Genomic DNA, 21758 nt, shown 5'->3' on the forward strand with positions numbered 1-21758 from the left:
CTATGCTATGGAGAGGCCTCCATGGGGAAGAGCCTAGTGAGGAATTCTGAGTCAGAGGCACCAAGGGGCACCCAGCTAAGCTGTGCCCAGATTCCTGACCAACAGGCATTGTGAGTGAATGCATTTTTGAAAGCTGCTATGTCTTGGGGTAATTGGCCTATGGGTCAGCCATAGACAATTAACACAGTATGTGACTTTTAAGGCTGGGTGGTAAAAGACTTTTCTGTTCTCACTTTGGTCTCTCATTCTCTTGGATTCCAGCCACAGATCATGAGAAGTGTAGGTGGTGGTAGACTGAGGCCTGCCGGCAGCCATCAGTGTCAATGAGCCAGCTCGGAAATAGACCCATTCAGCCCCAGTCAGACCTTCAGCTGATTGCAGCCCCCGCTGACATCTTGACTGTAAAATCATGGGCAACCTGGAGTCAGAACCATCTATTCAAGCTTCTTCTGAATTCCTGACCAGCAGAAATTGTGAGGTAATATATATTTGTCTCAAGCTGCTAGGTTTTGGGCATAAATTATTACACAGTGATTGGTAACTAATACAGTGGAGGACAAGTGACTCAGAGTTGTTCTACCCAAATGAAGGAGCCGGGGTATTTATACACCCAAACCTACCTGTTAGTGGATGAGGGCTGCTTCTAGGGACGGGGGTCAGTTCTCCAACACTTGTTTGTGGGCAGAGAGCACTTCAGTGGCCAGAGAAAGGCTGTAGGCAAAGAGATGCAGATTTGGGTAGTTGGAAGTCAGGCATGTGTGAACCCAAAGTTAAAGATGAGGGGATATGGGTAGGGGTGTTCTCAGGGCCTCCAAACTCTCAAACTCCATTCAAATCTCATCTCCATGACCTCCCTCCTCCTAGGTAGCTTCTAGGTAGCTAGTTCTATGACCTCTACTCCTTTAGATTCTAGTTCTTTCAAAATGATCTCATTGGTAGAAGGAAGAGGAAAAGGACAAGCCTCTCTTTACATAACTGTGCCCATCTCTGGTGCTCCCTTTGGTGGATGCTGCAACATTGACCTGTTGTTGATACTCTTTGTGACAGGAGTCCAAAGTCTAGGCTTTCTTGCAGGGTGCATGTCAGGGTCTTTGAAGGGCCCCGTGGTAACTCCCTGGTGGAGGCTGACCTCTCCCATCCCCTACTCAACTTTCACTATAGAGTCTATCACACAGCTTCCTGCTCCTGCCTCCCTGTGCCTAGCGGGCAGCCTATGTGAGTAGGGTACAGGAAAGACAAGTCAAGTCCAGCCGCTTGCTTGACCTTTAAGGGACTCATATCATCAACCTTACCAAATACTGAGGTACGGATTATCCTAGGCTCTCCCCTTCTGCCCTGTGCTTCCTCTTTGGTCATGTCTCCTGCTCAGGTGGACAAAATGCCTCCCTGGGGCCAGACTTCCCATCTGGCAGGAATCCCAGATCTTTACCACTGACTCTTGAAGCCTTCTTACTTGGCCTTGAGGTGGGAACAACATTCATACCCATTGGGAGGAAGCATGGTTCTTAGATCCAGCATTGCCTTCCAGTTGGTGGCTCTGCGGTGAGCCTAGCATCATTTCTGGAACGGCAGGCAGAGTCCCGCCTAGTAACCCATAATGCAGATAAAGCCCCTCACGGTGATGGGTGATGGGTACTCCACACGTATTCATGTCCTCCTTCTCAGTGTCAGTGACAGAACATGCACGAACCTGTGTGGTTGTTCTGAGGACATGGGGTTTAATACAAAACGGGCTCACCGACATAGGGAAAAGGAGTGCACATGCATTCCTAGGGCAGAACCTTGAGAGAAGTGAGTGTTCTCTGGAAGAATGAAAGACGGAGCTGACACAGGAGTTCTTCCAACAGAAAGCAAATGCATAGAGATGCAGCGGTCCAGCATCAGTCTCCAGTACTTGTGGGGGACTCAGCCCTGTGGCCTTAGCCTGGTCTTCAGTGGTCAACCCCCACAAGCCAGGGGCTTCCTCTTCTGGGGCACTAGGTGGCTGCCACCTGACTTGTCTCTTTTCTGTAAAAGATGGCCAGACCCAAGATCCTCGCTATGAGCCCTCCCTTCCAGAGGCTACCCGGGCTCCCTCCCCTTCCCTTTCCTTCTTCCTTTCTTGTTCTATCCATATATTTCACTATCTACTACAAAGGTCAGAAAAACAAATCAATGAAGAGAAGGACCCAATAATCCTGCGAACTGACTGACTCAGGGATGGGAGGTGGGAAGCAAAGCCGCTCAATAAAATGAAAGAGAATTTAAAAATTCCCTGAACAAGGCACAGCATGGGGTCCCGATCAAAGGGCCAGGCAGCTTCAGCTTTGTGTGTGCAGAGGCTGGATTCTCTGAGGCTGGAGGACAGGCAGCCCCCTCCCTGTCTCCCTTTGAACACAGGCGCACGCGCACACACACACACACACGTGTACACACATGCATGCACAATCCTTGGACCACCGCCTGACTGCTAATGAAAGATCTGATGATAGATTTCCAGAGTCTGGGAGGCAGTCAGGAGGAGGCATTGGCAGGTCACTTATATCCCTGTAGTGGTCCCATTTTCCAAAGTTGTCACAAGAGCCCAATCTGCAGGAGAGTTAAAATGCCCTTTGGGACCAGACAAGCATAAGAATAGGGACGAGGTGAGGGATGTTACAAGTACTTCCTCATTTTCCTGAACCAGCCTTGGAAAAAGGTGAGAACCCATTAGTCTGCAAAGAGATGAATCAGGTTTTTAAAGCCCTTTCCTTGTGAACAGCAGCTCTTCCATGATGTCCTTCCCGGTTCCTCCCACCACACCCCTGGTCCCTGGGGTGGATGGAGCACTCCCCTTGAAGCACCCCCTGCACCCCAGTACTCTTCCTCCAGAATGCCTGAACCACAATATCATTCTTCATCATTGTCTGTTCCTTTCTATTGGAAGAGGCCAGATCAGGGGCAGACTGCCCGAATTCAAATCAAGTCGTGTGACTGCAGGCAAGTGATTTAACTTCCGTTTCCTCAAGTGTAAAATGGCTATAAAAGATGTATTTCTTCTTTTGCACAATAGCTCTTCAAATATTTAAGGTCAGCCTTTTCTCCTCCCAGCTTCCTAGGCTCTGCTATTTTCATGATTCTTTATATAACATAGTTTCCAGAGATCCAAAAATGTTTTGAGCGAGAACAGCATTGTGGGAAGAAGGATAGAAACTTTCCACTTTGAGGATCTCACTCAGATGTATATGTTCTGGCATGTTTGCTCTCATTGCTTTAGATTACGCTTACTGTACACAGATGTAGAAAACATGAAACCCTCCATTGGCACATAGGTGGGGAAGGCAACATACATGCATGTCTGTGTTTGAGTGTACATGTGTGTGCATGTGATTATTTTCCTCCTTGTTTCCAGGGTTTTGAGGTGGTTTGCAGATTTAAACAGAATAAAAGATGAAGCATTTAATAATAAAACAAAATCAATATTATGGGAAGGGTACAGAAGCAGATGCTTTGAGATTTCTAACTGAGCAGATTAAGCGTGTGCCGGAAATTTGGCTGTTTCTTAAAGGTTAAGGCTCTAAGACAAACCCTTATGGTCACCTTGTTTTTGATTTACAAAAAGTTTCATTTCAGGACTATTTCTTGCTTGCAGGTCAGAAAAATGGCAGCTGAATCAAGGGAGATAAGTAGGTTAGGAGTTGGCATCTAAGAGCATGTTGGTTTGTGACTTTTTTTTCCACTTACCTTTTCTTTGTATTTTTCTTACTTATGTTGCAATAAAACCAAAAATAAATCCTGTATTTGTAAGCCCTTTCCACATTATACCTCTAACAATTCTGTGTATGGCATAAATATTCTTCTTCTTCCCATAAACTGAAACTCCAGAGAATGAAGAGTGACATGTCCATTGTGCGGACATACCACCGTTTACTTATCCATTCTCTTAGTGATGGACATTGGGCTGTTTCCACTTGGGACTTTTATAAACAAAGCTACTGTGAACATTCTTTACAGGTCATTTTGTGGTTTTATGTTTTCATTTCTCTGTTTTTAAACATGTATTTATTTAAATTCAAGTTAGCATACAGTGTAGTATTTTGGTTTCATGAATAGAGCACCCAGTGCTCACCCCAGCAAGTGCCCTCCTTCATGCCCATCACCCATTTAGCCCATTCATCACTCACCTTCCTTCCAGCAACCTTCAGTTTTCTCTGTATTTAAGGGTCTCTTATGGTTTTGCTCCCTCTCTGTTTTCATTTCTCTTGAGTAAATTCCTAGAGGTAGAATTTCTGGGTCATAGAGGAGAAGAGGTGTATGTTTAAGTTTATTAGAAAGCCAACCAGTTTTCCGTAGTGATTTTACCAGGGTACTCTTCTACAAGCAGTATCCAAGAGTTCCAGATTCTCCATATCCTCACCAGTGCTTGCACAGTCAGTCCTTATTTTTAACCAGTCCTGTGAAGGTGTAGAGGGATCTCATTGTTCAAATTTATATTTCTTTGATGACTAATGACTTTGAACACCCTTTTGTAGGTGATTTCATCATTTGAATACATTCCTCAGCACAAAAGAAATGAGTTACTCTACTCACAGTAATGGACTAATTTCAAACATGTTATGGTGAGTTAAAGAAGCCAGACACAAAAGAGAACATACTATGTGATTCCATTTTTATGAAAGAACAGACAAAACTGATACACGTCTTCATAGTGGTTGCCAAGGGAGCTGGGGTTGGGGATGTTGACTGGAAAGGGCAGGAGAAGAGTCTCTGTAGGTAATGGAAGTATTTTTTATCTTGGTCTGGGTAAAGATTACACAGAATTTCTTCTCTCTGGCTCTTTGCCAAAACACCTCTGTGTATATACTCACCTAGGGCCATTGGCTAGTAAACCCTGATTCTAGCCCAAAAGGGGACTGGAGAAAGGAGTCTTCAAACCACTGAGCCACAAGCTGTCCCCTTACAAGATAATAGCTTCTGCTTCCTCATACAACTAATCAAAGCCTCTTAGTCCAGATGTTCCATTTGTGCCCTGCATAGAAGTACCTAATAGAGGGAATGAACAGGCACTAGAATCCAAGGTGTGGGCTCTGGTGGTGCCAGCCCAGAGCAGATGCCTTTTCTTAATCACCCTCCAAGAAGGAATTATTTTTGTAATTTGTGGAGAGTCACCCTAACAATGGCATTGTGGCAAACATTGGGTCATGAAAAGCTGTTCATGATGAAAGCCTGCCTTGTACTTGTTGAATTAGTAGTTTCTGATCGTTTTGGTGATCAGATAGAATTCTACAGATAGAAGTCTAACTTGGGAGCATTTTTATGTTTGTTCATTCATTTTTATTCCTTTTTACTCCCTTTCTTCCATCCATCCATCCATCCATCCATCCATCCATCCATCCATGCTCCATCCAACCAATATTTTCTGTGTACCCTGGCTGGTGAATGCTATACACTGGACACTGTGCTAGATTCTGGAGATGATTTTCTTTTTCGTTTATGGTGGAGATGCAATGGCATTTTTTTAAATGCTCCTGTCTCTGCCTCCTCCTTTGAAACACCTCTGGCCAGGGTATGAAAAATATCTTTGATTTCCTGGATGGAGAGCACAGCTCTGCCTTTGGATATCACATACATGCTAGAGACAGCTCCACAAAGCAGTGTTTTCTCAACGTTGCCCATTAGCTCCTGTCTCTCTGTGGCTAAGGAGTCTTGTTTATTGGGGCTCACTTGTGCTGCTGTCCTGTCTGGCCTTTCACACCAGAAAACTACTGGGGGATCTGGTGTAAAGTGTAGCCTCTTCTTCTGATTTAGATTTAATTATAGGATAATCTTGCATTCTGACATAGAAAAAAATGGGTGAGGTATTGTAATAATCAAAGTAATAATCCATTACATTGGCATAGTACATGGCCTGCTTCCAAACCATTTTCAGATGAAATATCTCTACCACCACAATGGGAAGGTAAGAGATAGTTACTGTTATTATCCTTTTTTATTGCAGTAGAAAACATATATCATGAGGTATATGCTCTTTACAAAATTTAAAGTATATAGACCAGTATTGTTAACTCTTGGTACAATGTAGTACCGAAGAGTTCTCAAAAGTTTTTGTCTTGCATAACTGGAACTCTGTGTCCATTAAACAACTCCCTGATTTCCATTTTTTTAGCCCTGGCAACCACAATTCTACTTTCTATTTATAAGACTCTGAGTACTTTAGATACATCATATAATTGGAAACATGCAATACATGTCCTTCTGTAACTAGATTGTTTCACTTAGCACATCACTTAGCTATATCACTTAGCACAATGTCTTTGAGGTTCATCCATTGGGTAGTACATGACCAGCTTTCCTTCTTGTTTATGGCTGAGTAATATTCCAATGTATGTCTATACCACCTTTTTCTTATCTACTCATCTGCTGATGGACACTTAGTTATTTCCACCTCTTGGCTATTGTCAATAATGCTGCAGCAAACATCGGCATGCAAATATCTTCTCAAGACCCGATTTCAGTTCTCTTGGATAAATACATGGAAGTGGGATTGGTGATCATATAGTTGTTCTAATTCCAGTTTTTGAGGAACTTCCCTACTGTTTTCTGTAGCAGTCATGTCATTTAGGAGGTAGATATTAATGCACATAGGACACTCCCAACTGCATTGACCAGTGAGACATGTTTCATCACTTGCTAATCAGGGCTGAGTACTGATTTCTGACCTTCATGAAGTCTCAACAGATAAGGAATGTCAGTCAGTCATATTAGAGTCAGTCAATTAGTCCCATCACTCTCTTGAGATGGGGACATTCCTTTTAACCCTTAGCATCCTGGTTCACCAGCACTTCTGACTCTTTGACCTGGGAGCTGGAAATCTAGAGAAGCTGGGGGCACTTGGTGGCCCTCCTCCATAAAACATAGGGAACAGAGTAGGGAGACAAGGAATAAAAGCCCAGTAAGGTACAGTGACTCACTTAATGTTTCTTGCTAAATTGATGGCAGGGCCAAGAATAGAATTTTAGTTATGATCACATGGTGCAATTTTCTCTCATAGCAACTGTCCTCATATTGCATTGTGGGATTTTTGTTTCAGAATAAAGATTTCAGTCATTTCTTACTAATATTTTTATTATATATCATCTAGCAATGGATTTGCAGAAATGAGATGATGTCTTGTGAGTCAAAGAGGACCAGGCTTGAAGACAAATGGCCCTGATTCCTGGCTAGGTATGTGTTGTTAATATCAGTTTGGCTACGGACAGGTGTTAGCAATGAAGGGTCTTGGCTGTAGGAAAGTGGGAGTATGAGGGATTTACTGAGGATCTCCTGCCACTCAGACTGGGATTGATCTTGGACACCGGGTGGGCTGGAATAGAGCTCTTGGTGTTTGGATTTAAAAAGTAAGTTGATGTTTCCAACAGCAGGAAAGAACTCTTGAATGGGGGGCGGTGACAGAAACTGAGAATTTGCTGGAACAAAAGGTTGACTCAAAAGGTGAATTGGCAAGTGGCTGCCCAAAATAAAGGCAGACTTGAAGAAGACGTTTGAAAGACCCTAAGACCCAAATGGCAGAGAGAATCAGACTAATGCTGAAGGACCCAACACAATGATTTATGTGTTGTAGGCCCTCAACATATATTAGTTCTCTGAAAAATGTTGGGTGGTAAAAATCAAATGAAGCCAATTAACCACAGGGAAATTCTAGAACACTTTTACAAGGAGTAAAAGAATCTTTGCTATAAAGTGGCTAATGGCTTGTTACAAAAAATTGCGGACACCTTGGTTGAAGTAGGCGTGGGGGGCCCAGAGTTCTTCTCCACATTGCTATTTGGTATCTGATTGTCTTTTCAGTGAGCCATGAACCTTCTGGAAACCCCCATGGTTCCATATCACACACATCTAAAAACCAGTAGATTATTATTTAAAAATTTTTTTTTAATGTTTTATTTATTTTTGAGACAGAGAAAGAGACAGAGCATGAGCAGGGCAGAGAGAGAGGGACAAGCAGAATCTGAAGCAGGCTCCAGGCTCTGAGCTGTCAGCACAGAGCCCGATGCGGGGCTTGAACCCACGAATGTGAGATCATGACCTGAGCTGAAGTCGGAGGCTTAACCTACTGAGCCACCCAGGCGCCCCAAAAACTGGTAGATTAAATTGCTTCTAAGGCCAATTCTCTTCTTAGAGTCAGTGACTTTTATTGTTAGCAAATTTCTCTATAAATTATACCTTATTTTGTCATTCCTGAGGTTTCCTTGGTTTATTTTCACACCTATGATTTAGCTGTACAGACAGATACTGGATTTGGATATCAGGGATTGTGGGGCCAGTTCCATGGCTTTTTCTAGCAGAAGGGTGTCCTTGGTCAGCATCTTCACTAAGAACTATTCCCAAGAAGGCCTAGACATGGATGCGAACCACTTTTATCCCCTCAGAGGTCTCTGAACAAAGCTGTGGTGGAATGCAAACATGGCCGTGATTATTCCCTTCCCTGTAGTAATGTCCCTTTACAATGTGACCTTGTAGCTCCTCTCATGAAAATGTAGTCTGTTTTCTCACTCTCTGTGTCTGAGATTGTCATGTAGCTTAATTTGACCTGGAGAATGTGGTAGAAGGGACATTGTGCCTGTCCAGAGCATGGCCGGCCATCACGTGACATATTCAGGCTAGCAAGATAGACGGTGGAGGTCTTGTTGAGTGGAGACAAACCGTCTTGGCAGAGGCCATCCGAGATCAGTCAGTTCCCAGATGGCCTTGCAGCTGACTGCGGAGGCACGAGTGACTTGGGGTAGGAAGAACCATCCATCTGAGCCCGGCTCGAATTGTCAACCCACAGAATCATGAGCTAAATAAATTGTTGTTTTGAGTCACTAAGTTTTGGGTGATTCATTACATGGTAAAAGTTACCAGGTAAAACCCACAGAGTGAACCCTAACGTGAAACAAGAACTTTAGGTCGTTATGATGTGTCAGTGTAAGTTGTGTGGGGGCAGGGGCTGTGTGGGAACTCTGTACCTTCCTCTCAGTTTTACTGTGAACCTAAAACTGCTTATGAAAATAAGATTTAAGAAAAGGTAACGGATATAGTCTATTATGGAAGTGACCAACAGAATCTCCAGAATCTTAGTGCAGTCGGCACGGAGGTCTGGCATGACCCTTTATGGCAGAGAATCATGCTGTGTGCTCCACAAATCATTTCATCTTTATGATGATCCTGTTATTATTTCCACTTAAAAGACAAGAAAACTTTGGCAAAGAGAGCTTAAATGCTTCTCCCAGGGCCATGCAGATGTGGACATTGTGGCCAGATGCAAATGCCAGCCTCATTTGTCCCTGACGCCAGTTTGCTGGCCATGGTTCATGCTCTCTGTGCGCTGTGAGGTTCCTCCTGTGAGTCTCTCCTCCTCACTCGGAACACGCATCCCTTCAAGCAGCAGAGCCACACTGGGTGAGGCCGGGGGCTGGGATGGCCGACACAGGGAAGCCGGGTCCTGCCCTCTCCTCCTCCAACTCTCTTCCCAGGACTTGCTCACACGGCTCAGAGCCTCTCTCAGTTCTGAACGTCAGCATTTTTGTTATCACATGTTATCAGCATCAGGTCTCTCTGGGACACAGTGCTTATTGGAATCCTCCAGAAGCCCACTTATCAAGCGTCCCACACCAGAGAGATCCAGGCTCTCCAGAAACAAGCCCTTTTCTGTCAGTCTGAGATGGAATTAACCTCCCAAAGGACCCTGTGCAGCCTTTAAGAACCAATCACAATTGGCTCCACATTGAGTGTCCACAGGCTTTATTTTATTTTTCCTCCAAATCTCGTGGCTGTTGCATTAGGCACCAACTCCACAAGTTGCTTAGAAACTGCTCTGCGTCAGTGGGCTCATCCAGGTCCCCATGTGCAAGCAGAGTGATAAGCGCCACTATTTATTTTTTTAAATACAGACATATAATTAAGGAAACTGTTCTGATGTCTGCAAAGTCCCTCTGGCAATGAGCAGCCAATGAGAAAGGCCTCAAGGCAGAACGGAGCTGGGGATTTCCATGAGAAAATGAATAAACAAGGCCCCCATCCACTCCTCTCTCTGTAAACTTAGGGTCAGCGCCAATTTTAGGCGACTCACTTCTCTTCCCCCCAACTGGGTTCTTCTTGGGCACTGCCCAGTCCTTCAGAGCTAAAGATGTTTGTCAAGGGGGAGACACTTGTAACTTCATGTCTTACTATTCTGAACAAGAGAAAGGAAGAGACAGGGATAGAGACGGTGGGGGCTCTCTGTAGTGTGGGCAGGCCAGCCTGCTCGTCTTCCGCTAACAGCACTTTGATTTTGCGCTGGGGTATCGCCTCTCCCCTCTTCAAGGTCACAGGGTTTGTGGGGATGACTCCACCCAGCTCTAGGGAAGAGACACATGACTCAGGCCCTGCCAGGGGGAACAATTTAGGGCTGAACACATGACCCAGGAGACTCAGTCTTGGGACTTGGTTGGAACTCTGGGAAAGGTGACATTCTTTTTTTCTGCTGGAATTGTAACTCTGGTAGGGCAGATGCCCGGTTCAGCGGGCGGCTGTCTTCGTCACTATGTGGGCAGAAACCTGCTGAGAATGAAGCCAAAATAGAATAAAGTCAAGGGAGGGAGATCAAATTGTCAGAGCTACCAGATCCAGTCTGATTTTCAGTTAAATGCGTCCGTAAGTTCTTTTCTTCTCTGTTTTTGCTTAGGCCAATTGGACTTTGACTTTTTGTAGCCAAAACAGTCCTGGAAAGCGGTGTGCTAATCCCTCACTCCTTTCTTCAAAGCTCTGCTTTCCAACTTCTAGAAGGGCCAGGGCAGAAGGACTTTGCCTTTTGGTGGTCGAGGTGCCTATGGGTGCGGTATTTCTCCACAGGGAGAGTGGCTGAAGGGGAAGTTGGCATGTCCTCCATAACACAGTGAGAGGGACAGAAGTCTGTGACTCTCTGAAGCCGGTAGAAATGAGTATTGCCACACACTGATGTGGTGGCTGAAATGAAACATCGACATGGGGTCTTCACCCCAGGAACTTTGCTTTAGAGAAAGGACAACAGGATGCATGTAGGTGCAAAGCTAAAGGCATGAGTCCAAGGGCAAGGCCTGATGGGACCTGGTCAGTCAGGGGTGTGGGGCCCATGGAGGGCCATGAGGCTGGGAGAGAGGTGGGCTTCTTAATGTGCTGGCTCAGGAGGTTAGAGTGGTCAGTGGGGGAGAAGGCGGAGGACATATCAGCAACTCTGTGACAAAACTGGTCCACATTTTTGAGACGAAAGGCTACTTCAGCCTTTCAAGCCAAGCCTCCACATCTGGGTGAGAGGGTCCTCCTATTGTCTTCCTGTCCTCTTTCCATGTTGCTTCCTCTTTTGCTTCCCTTTCTCTGTCCCCCATACTCTTATGCGGCAGGGACAGTGGCGGGGGGGAGGATGGTTACAGGGAATCACTTCTGTCTTCTCTTCTACCCCCAGGAGGCCAGCTCAGGCTTTGCATGGCACTGGGGCAGAAGTACATTAGACCGAGGGAAGAGCCAAGCAGGACTCCTAGAAGGGTTCCTCAGTTGCTAAGGCAACATGCTGACTCTTTCCCTGGAGGAATTTTAAAATAGGTCATACATTCCTTTTTATGGGAGCTTGGGAGTCCTGCCAGGAATGATGATGGCACCTGCAAAGGACTCAGCATGAGAGGTCAGAATCTGTTAAAGCCCAGATTTCATTTATAGAAATCCATACAAAAGCACAACTCTCTCATCAGCCAGGCTGCTCCCATGTGCCACCTGCTTGCACAGCCCAGGCAGCAGATGTGTGGCTTCTTACTGGCTACCTGTGGGGGAATAAGCCCCTGAGCGTCACCTGCGTGCATCCATCCATCCTTCACAGCAGCTGCAGGTCCCTCTTGGTGGCTTTCCTTCTAGTGGTGAAACAGGGTCTCCCTAAGCATCACTACCATCTGGTACTGGTTTGTTAGGGCTTTGATTCCGGGTCTGACTCTGTGATTTGCCTTTCACTAAACAGAAGGTGCAATCGGTCTACTGAAACTTTTGGAGCCTTGGTTCTTAATCTGTAAAGGTTGAAGAGCAGGTCACCCACCTGCGAAGAGCAGCCCTGGGCAGGGTAGGAGAAGAAACAGTGCGGAGAAATGGCTCAGCCCTGAACGTGGCACAGAGAAGACGTGTAGACAGTATCAGCTTCCTTTTTAAGTTAAGTGTCTTCTCTTTTAGGGGGGATGATGGAATTTTGGGGGGTCACACTCTTGAGAATCTGGTCCCCACTCGGGTGTTCCTTAGGCAGAGATGCCATTTTTGAAGCTCCCCCTTATGCAAATTTCACCTCATGCTCTCGCGTGGCTTCCTTTATTCTCCTTTCTAATTCGTACTTATGTATTTATGATCTTTTGATGATCTGCAGTAAGAACAGGAGGGCAGGGACCTTGTCTGCTGCATTCTCCACCATATCCCCAGTGCTTGGCACATGGTAGAGGTTCAGTAAATGTTTGTTGAATGAACAAATGAATGATCAGAAACCCTGCATGGTCGTGGCACGTGTCTTTGCTTAATAAGACACAGGGGAAATGAAGACCTTGCTATCTAATAAATGCAATTTCTCTAGGAGGAAAAATCTTTGCAAACACAAGCCCATGTGATGTATATAAATAATTAAAACAGGCCCTTGGTGGTAAAAAAGTAATTCCTGGAGTTACAGGGTCTGGATGAATTTTGCTTTTGTATGCTCTAGTTTAATGCAGCAGCCTTCAAACTCTGTGTCTGTGGCTTCTATATCCTGCTATATCCTGTGGACTAGATCACATCTGTGTTGCTTTAGGTCCTTGGCAGAGGTATTTCAGCTCAAAATCTATCCCTAATTGTTGCCCCTTGGATACTTGTTCATGTGTTTCTCTGTTCCTTCCTACAGGGCCGTGGGCAGGTTTGTGCCTTGTACCATTCTGCTTGTGCTTCCTTGGGGCTGCAGCACAGACTCTGTGCATGCACGTGTGCACACACAGGCATGCACCTATGTGCACACAGGTATAAGCACATGTGAAGGCAGGGGGTAGGCAGGTTAGGAAGGTGATCTCCTGGGAATAAATAAAGAAGCCATGCCCATGGATATAAATGCTAGAATTGGAGTCAGGTGGGTCAAGAAGAGAGTACACTATTGGTCTTTGAAAGGTCCTCTTGCCATAGATGATAACTAAACAGAAAAAGCCTGCAAGGGAACAGGGACACATTGATGAGAGAATCAGATGGGAGTATGGGAAAAAGATCGTGATTCTAATTCCTATACTCGGCCATATGGAGGCTCAGGGTAAGTGAGGTCTTCAGCTAGTTCCTGTGGCCCTCTCTTCATCATTCCAACTGGAGATAAACTCTTCATCTCCACAAACCACAAACCACACTCCAGTATCCTTTTTGTCAGCAGGGACTGACACAAGGGTTCCTTGGAAGCATTTATGGATGAACAATGCCTAGTACTCCTTCCAGAATTCCTTCAGTAATGGAGACAGAGATGGTGTCAGAGACGGGTAATTGTCTACTCTCTCCTTCCATGGTAAATGTTGAGGTGGAAAGAGGTTGTCCAGCTAGAGACTGCATTCCTAGCCTTCCTTGTATTTTGTTGTAGTCACGTGAGTGACTAGAATATGAATAGAATAGAATATGACAGGAAGTGATGTGTGTCATTTTGGGCCAAGGCTTTTATTAAAAGGAGCATGGAAGCATGTGTGCCCTTCTGCACCTGTTCCCCTTCTGCCAGCTGGATACATGTGATATTGAGGCCCTAGAGAATGAGAGGGGCGGACACTAGACGGAAGGTTCCTGGTGGAGGGGAGTTGCCTGCAGACTCGAACTCCCTCCCTGGTACATGAGCAAAGAGCAAACTTTTACTATGTCAGACTATTACATGTTTGGATCTATTTATCAGAGCAGCTTGGCCTACACTGAACAATACAGACAGAGTACTCCAAGTTTGAGCCAAGGGAATGGCGGGGTAGAGAAGACATTCCCAAGTCTGTGTATATACATATTCCAAAACACACTTGCTCATGCCCAGACTCAGCAGCCTACTCTCCATAAAGGTGCAAATGATCTTTAGTTGGACTCAAGATGGTCATACCTTTTTTGATTTAAAATTTTTTTTGAAGTTTATTTATTTATTTTGAGAGAGAAAGAGTGTGAGTGGGGGACGGGAGGGAGAGAGAGAATCCCAAGCACTCTCCACACTGTTAGCATGAGCCTTATGCGGGGCTCAATCTCATGAACTGTGAGATCATGACCCTAGTTGAAATCAAGAGCTGGATTCTTAATGGACTGAGCCATCCAGATGTCACTGGTCATCCTTTTTGTATGGTTTAAGAAGCAAATGTTTGGGGTGCCTGGGTGGCTCAGCAGGTTAAGCATCCAATTTCAGCTCAGGTCATGATCTCCCAGCTTGTGGGTTCGAGCCCCACCTTGGGCTCTGTGCTGACAACTCAGAGTCTGGAGCCTGCTTTGGATTCTGTGTCTCCCTCTCTCTCTGCTCCTCCCCCATTCATGCTCTGTCACTCTTTGTATCTCAAAAATAAATAAAAGTTTTAAAAAATCAAGAAAAAGAAGCAAATGCTATAAAAAGATAGAGCTCACTCTCATCTCTGCCCCATCCATACTATTTACTGCACTCCCTTAACATGCAAAGGGATGGCCATCTTTATTAGCTTCTTGTGTATTCTTCTAGAGTTCATGTAAATGTTTATAAACACATACTAAGATGCTTTTCTGCATTTTACATTATTTAATAATAAATCTTAGACATCTTTCTGTGTCAGTACATGGAAAACTTCTTCACTCTTTTTCACAACTATGTAGTATTCCGTTGAAAGGCTTTATCATAATTTATTTAACCAGTTACATCTTGATGGATGTTTGAGTTATTTCCACTCTTGTTACAGATGGTGCAGCAAAGAATAATCTTTTCATGAGTGCAGGAATATCAATAGAACACATTTCTAGAAGTGAGATAATTGAGTCAAAGGGTAAATGTATTTACAACATGCATGGATATTTGTTCCTCTCCTTTGAATCTGGTTTTTGGGAGGGTATAGGGCATATTCAGGTTGGCACTATGCTTTCATCTCTCAAGATTCTATTGTCATCAGTCAAAGAAATTCATCTGAGCTGAGAGGATGTGACCAGACCCATCTTGATGCAGTGTCTTAGAACTTGATGCCAGCGTCGGGGCCACGGTCCTTCCATATTTCTCAAGTCTCAGCCAGCCACAGGGGGTGTGTCTGTGCTCTGTTCTCTTGTAACCAGAGTGTGAGTTTTGAGCTGTCGTCTGCCATCTATCAAATGGAGACTAGAGCCTGCCACAGGTTGGTGGTGACACTCTAGTGATGAATATGACAGAGCTGCTGAACTTGTATGGCTCAGAGCTGGGGCACTGAACTCACTATTTGGGTTGGATTTCTGACTCCATCTTTTCTTAACTTTGTGACCTGGGGCGGGAGTTTAATTCCTCGAGTTTCTTCAGCTCGAAAATCGGAAAGATAGAAACAGAATTGTTGTGAGGATTCTGGAAGATTAGCTAAAACACGAGCACAGCAAATGACAGGCAGTACTGAAAATGTGTTAAATGATCTTGATGAGTCAGCAAGCATGGTTTGCTCTTTCAATTACCTGCTCTTATAATTCTCTTCATGCAAATTGTGGTTAAATGGTGTTTATAGGCCACCAGAAAGTTCCTAGTTCTTATCACATCTACTCTTCTGATCAACTCTTTGATAACAGACTGATCTAGGACAGTATTGGTATATTTCAACTGAAGGCTTTTGGTTTGAGAGTCATCAATTCAAACATAAAATAAACTTTTAATCTGAAAGAATGATAACTTCATAAGCACATATCCCCTTCCTCTTCTAAGCTGCTTTTCAATTTGGCCAAACCAAGTGGCATACATGCTATTAGTGCAGCACAGAAGAAAATTAAAAGCAAAACAGCTTGTCACACGTACGCTGGCTCAGACAGACGGAACCTGTAGATGGGTGTCCGCAGTGGATGATCTGGTACAGTTATGGTTCTGAGGGCCGTGTGGTTTTCACAGAGTAGATATAACCTGAGGTTCTAATTGAAGATCATCTTTTTGTTCTCAGAATTTACCTTTTAAGTGTCCTTGAAGCACAGGAGGTGGTCATGATGAATGAATGAGCCAATGGAGAAAGACTGTTAATAAGAAGTAAAATGAACAAGTAAATCCATACTTCTGGAGAGTATCAGTGTTCATTCTACCGTTGGCCTTACTTCACAGGTTATTACTTACTCTGCCACGAGTTGATTTTATTCAGTAACCAGTATTTATTGTGTGAAGCCCCAGCTCAAGGGGCTGGTGGGCATATGCAGTCACCAACTCTCTGTGTTGCTTATTAGCCTGGTGGGGACTGAGATGCTGTGGCTGTCTGACTCTGTAGCAACTTTGCTCCAGGATCTGTAGTGCCTTTAGAAAACGCAGTGTTGCATACCCCAGATTCTCATTCCTCATGAGGGTTAACTCCGATGTTTGTGTCCTACACTAACTCCTGGAGGTCCCTCCAAACCCAAGCTGTAGCTCTCCCAACAGGAACTTGTTGGATAACAAGTTGGCTGCCTTCCATTCCTTGCCTCATTTCTCCACTCTGCTGGTGTTCCCCAGATCACCTCTGGAGTCAACCATTTGTGTTAGAATCTTTGTGTCAGGGGGCACCTAGGTGGCTCTGGCAGTTAAGTGTTTGACTTCAGCTCAGGCCATGATCTTGCAGTTGGTGCGTTCAAACCCCATGTTGGGTACTCTGTGTCTCCCTCTCTCTGCCCCTTCTCAACTCCCTCTCTCTCTCTCTCTCTTTCTCTCTCTTCCTCCCTCAAAAAATAAATAACAGTTTAAAAATCAGAAAAAATAAAAAAGAATCTTCGTGTCAGGACCTGCTTTAAGGAACTCCAAACTAAGATATATGCCAAAATGATAGAGAGAAAGTCCCAGAAGAAACAGGGTAAGATGACCACCAGAGCTGTGAAAGAGAGACCAGATAAAGTTAAAATGGACAACCACTGAACCTGATGAGTTTTGGACTATTCTAAATCCTTTCTTGTTTTCTCAATCACTCTGTTGAAAATGAGGCCTTCTTTGTTTATTAGATATCAGGAAGGCTGGGGCACCTGGGTGGCTCAGTTGGTTAAATGTCTGATTTCAGCTCAGGTCATGATCTCACAGTTTGTGGGATTGAGCCCTGCATTGAGGTTGGAATTCTCTGTCTCCCTTTCTCTCTGCTGTCCCCCCTCTCGTGCACGTGCACACACCCTCTCTCTCAAAAATAAATAAACATTAAAAAAAAGATATTAGGAAGTCTATATATAAAATGTTTGGTAGTTGATACAGAGCACCTAATAGAGGGCCTGGCACATACGTGCATATAGTAGCTTCAATTTTCATTAGTGTGGACATGTCAGACATGTTTGTCAACAGTCCCCCTCAGTTATTTCATTGTACATTACTGTCTTATCTGTTTTCCATGTCCACCACTCATCCTGGGCTGTCTGGCTGATTTTCTTTTTCAAGTCCAAGTGTGTGTTTTATATTCACCCACATTGACCCTTTTCTTGCTATATTGACCTATGTCTAGTTACTAGGGTCTAGTTGCCTCCTGATTCCTTCTCCTTACTCCTGCTGCTCTGCCCAGCTTCACATCCCCCACATTTTCCCACAGGACCTCATCTCTATCCTCATCCAAGGCACTGGTATAGTTCTTAACTAGGAGTGAAATTAAGAATCAGGGTTGGAAATCGCGTGGCTGGTGCCACTACTTCCCTTTATCTTAGAAGTTGTTGGATAGCAAGGAGAGAAAGTGGCTCAAAGTAGCATAAGAAAAGGAAGGTTTATTTTAAGCACTCAGAAATTTCACGTACTCTCATTTCTTTCTGCCATCTGGATCCTCATGATCTCCTATTTCTGCTACAGTGAATGCTGCATCTGCCAGCCCATGAAGACTTGGAGTTTTGCTCACTCGCTGAGGCTCACAGTGAGCCATCATGACTGCCCTCAAGGAGTTCCCTTAGATCCCAAGACCTCTTGGCTTTCCAGCTCAGCTCCGTATGTTCACACGCCTTTCAGATTGATCCATCCTGGTACAAGTTTCCACGTCTGTTTCAACCATCTGTGGCCAAAGGCAAAGTCAAATGGTATAATGAGCTGCCCCTTGAAGGTTTTGAGTGGGACAATTTCTTTATGTTGAGGTGTGGAAGAGAAGAAAACGATTGCACATACATCTTGAGTTCCCCCAAAGGCTAAAAATGCCTCTAGAGTCAAGAGGGCATTCATGGGGTTGATGCTGGAGACATCAGCATTTCAAGGCCTCACAACCTTCTAGGTAGGCCTGCTATGTGGTTTCCATAGTAGACATCTTAGTCCATACTAATGTCTATTGGGAGTCTACTTTTATTAGGAAGGCATTTATTTATTCATTACTGAGGAAACCCAACAATTTCCTATAGTTCCATTCTTATTTTAATTAGAATATTAATCAGCTATGCTCTGCACAATTTTGGCTAAAAATCCACAGTGCAATATACTAAAATTCCTAGGAACAGAGCCAATTTAATTTGTATTAGATATTTTGCCCCAGGTTAGCATTAGGAACTTATTATTGCATGTCTCATGCAGCTATTATTATTATAAATGTGCATATTGTGCAAATTAAAATCATATTTTATTCAGGGAAAAACCTTTCTGTTTGCTTGAGTCCTAGTCACTGTGTTTCTGTTCCTGAGAGGATTCAATACTGGTGACATCTCTCCTGGTAGATCGAGAAAGGAAATGCCTTTGGGATGTTCAGCCACTTACCATGTCTGGAAGGGCATAGTTACCCACTGCTTCAATGGCCACACTGAGGATACAGAGGACCAGATGATGGCAAGCACTGTGTCTTTGTTCAAGGAGCTTTCAGCACCTACAATAACATACAAAAAATATGATGGGGAAATGCAGGATGCTATGATAATCTTTGTGGGGAGCCTTGGCTTTGTCAATGGAGTCAGGAAAGGCCCTCCTAGGGGCTAGGATGTGTAAGCCAAGATCTGAAAATCAAGTAGAAGTTAAAAAAAGGGAAGAGAGGGCAGGGTATGAGAAGAGTGAACCAAAGTTCAGTATGGCTGCATTACAGAGGGTGTAGTGAGGATTGGCAAGACCAGAACTGGAGAGCTAGAGTGGGGTCATCTAATGGAGAATGTTGAAGCCATGGTGTGGAATTTACCAGAAGGAGCAATGGGAAACCAATGAGGCCTTTAGTAGAGGAGTAATATGAGGAGATTTGCATTTTAGTAGACTCCCTCTAGCTAAGAAGTAGAGCCTGGGTTGGAAGGAAATAACAGTAGAAGCAATGACATTAGTTAGGAAATCATTTCCCTAATGCAGGAAAAAGAAGATCATGGCCTGGTCTATGGGAGCATCTACAGAAGTGGATAAAAGTGGATGGATTATTTGGCAGCTGAAATGTATAGGTGGTGATGATTGATTAGATAAGCAAGTGAGAAGAGTGATGGATCAAGGGAAAATTCCAGGTTTGCTTGAAACATCTTGGTGGATGATGGTGACATTTACTGAGATGAGAAATATGGAAGGAGAAGCACATCTATTTTTTGGTGGGGGGTAGGATGTTGGGCAGAAGAAAGGTGATGAGTTTCAAATTGAACATGTTGAGTTTGGAGGGTTGGAAGACCCAGAGGTGGTGCTGTCTTGGAGGTGGGTGGATATATGGGGATGCTTTTCAGAGAACAAGACCTGGAGGGAGGTCAAGACTGAGAAATCTCAACACAGGAATGGTCTTTGAAGCCATGGATTTTTTTGGAGTATTCCAGGAAAGCATATCCCTTGAGAAGAAAAGAAGATGCAAGACAGAGCCGTGAGCAACAGCCTGAGGGTGGGGGAAAGAAGAGCATGCAGACAAGACTGAGAAGTGTGCTGGAGGGAGACCAGGGAGCACTGGAGCCACCTGTGCTTAGAGAAATGTGTCGTGGAACTGACAGATTCAAATGCTGCTAAGGACTCAAGTAAGATGGCGTCTCGGAGAGCGGAACTCAGTCCCATACGGCTGTAATCCCAGAGTCCAGTAGACAAAGGTCTTAGCCCCCATTCACCACTGCATACTTACTTACATTCAACTTCTTGTTCTTCTCCTTTTTGAGTTTAAATATATTTTCATAATGAAAAGAAACATGTTCAGTATCAATAAATATTCAGCGTAGTGAGTGGGTTTCCACTTGAACACTCTTTGCCATTTTGATTAGAAATCTTCATCTAGAAACATGTAATCATTGTTTTTCTGTACTCACTGTTTTTGCCATCACATAAAGGTCCACATTTATTTGGTAGCTCCGTTAAAGTAGCTGTCCTCAGATGAGGTCCTTGGAACAAAATCAATAACCTCACCTGATGTGTAAGCAGAACTCTAAGATGGTCCCTACATGTCTGACTCCCTGGTGTAAATGCTGTCTACAATTCCCTCCCCTTGAGTGTGAGTGGCGCTTCTAAATATAATGAGATATCCCTTCCATGATGATGTTAATAAGAAAAAGGGATTTTCCAGATATAATTCAGTACCTAATCACTCATCCTTGAGTTGATCAGAAGGGAGATTATTTGGTGGGCCTACATATCAATTAAATCCTTAGAAGCACGTGGGGGGCTCAGTCAGTTATGTGTCTGACTCTTGATTTTGGCTGAGGTCATGATCTCATGGTTCATGGGCTTCAGCTCTGTGCTGATGGTGTGGAGCCTGTTTGGGATTCTGTCTCCCTCTCTCTGCCCACCCTCTCTTTCTCAAAATAAATAAACTTAGAAAAAATTAAGTCCTTAGAATTGAATTCTTCCTCATGAAGGAAACCTTCCCTGACAAAACAAATTTGGAGCACGAAAGAAATTTCTCTTATTGGCCTTGAAATGAAGAGAATTGTGGGAAGGGCCATGGAGAGGCTATGTGGCAAAGCACCTGAAGGTGACCTCCAGTCCCTGGCTAACAGTCAGCAAGCCAAGGGGCTCTTAACTCTACATCCACAAGGGGGTGAATTCTGCTATCACCCACCACATCATCCACCAGCTTGGAAGACGACTCTGAGTTCCAGAATGTCCAACTGACACCTTCATACCATTGTGCCAACACCCAATGCAGTTGTGGGTTGTCCTTGCAGGTCCGGGGCCCACAAGTCATCCTCTAGTGGGCTCTGGATGCAGAGAGACTCCTGCCTTATTCAGCCTGTGTTGTATGCATCTCCTTCTTGTTCTTTCCTTCTACAGCACCTGTCGGGGTCCCTGGTGACTCCCTGTCACTAGCACAGGTGCAGCCAAGGTCCCAGTTTCCATAAAAAATTCTGAAAAAAGAATCAAGTGGCCTCTGGTCATTCAGTCCAGGCATGGGTCTTGAGGAAAATTATCCCCAGCCATGAACAAAACCCACTGGAAGGAGGGAGGGACAGTGTAATTCATTTAACTCCTCCTGGCCTCAGTTCCCCCAGGGAAAAGGAGGGAACAAGAATAGTCCTTGATTCGATGGGGACTCAAACCTGACTGTCCCTCCAGCTGTGGCCCCTTGGGCCAGCCCCTTCCCTGCTCCGAGCCTCACACTTCTCACCAGGTTCTGAGCAGCAAGTAGGGAGATCCGAACAAAAGGGCACATGGAAGCTACAGGCAAAGAGCCTTGTGGAGGCGGGTGGCTATTCTTCCAGAATCTCATTTTATTGGACTCACATTGTTTCTCCAGCCACCATGACATTTTGGCAACACAGCGGTTCAGGAGTGTGGCTCTGGAGCCAGACAGCTG

At 44.5% G+C, this 21758-nt stretch overlaps 1 long non-coding RNA gene across 1 annotated transcript; it reads left to right on the plus strand.

The window, feature by feature from the left end:
* Positions 1 to 465: 465 nt before the first annotated feature.
* LOC115292964 lies at positions 466 to 18108 on the plus strand. The gene is made up of 3 exons (XR_003909268.1): positions 466 to 478; positions 7100 to 7182; positions 17906 to 18108. It is a non-coding gene; the product is annotated as an uncharacterized LOC115292964 (long non-coding RNA).
* The last annotated feature ends 3650 nt before the right edge of the window (positions 18109 to 21758 follow it).

The sequence above is a fragment of the Suricata suricatta genome, chromosome 5 (genome assembly GCF_006229205.1).
Source record: "Suricata suricatta isolate VVHF042 chromosome 5, meerkat_22Aug2017_6uvM2_HiC, whole genome shotgun sequence".
In the NCBI taxonomy this organism is placed as follows: Eukaryota; Metazoa; Chordata; class Mammalia; order Carnivora; family Herpestidae; genus Suricata; species Suricata suricatta.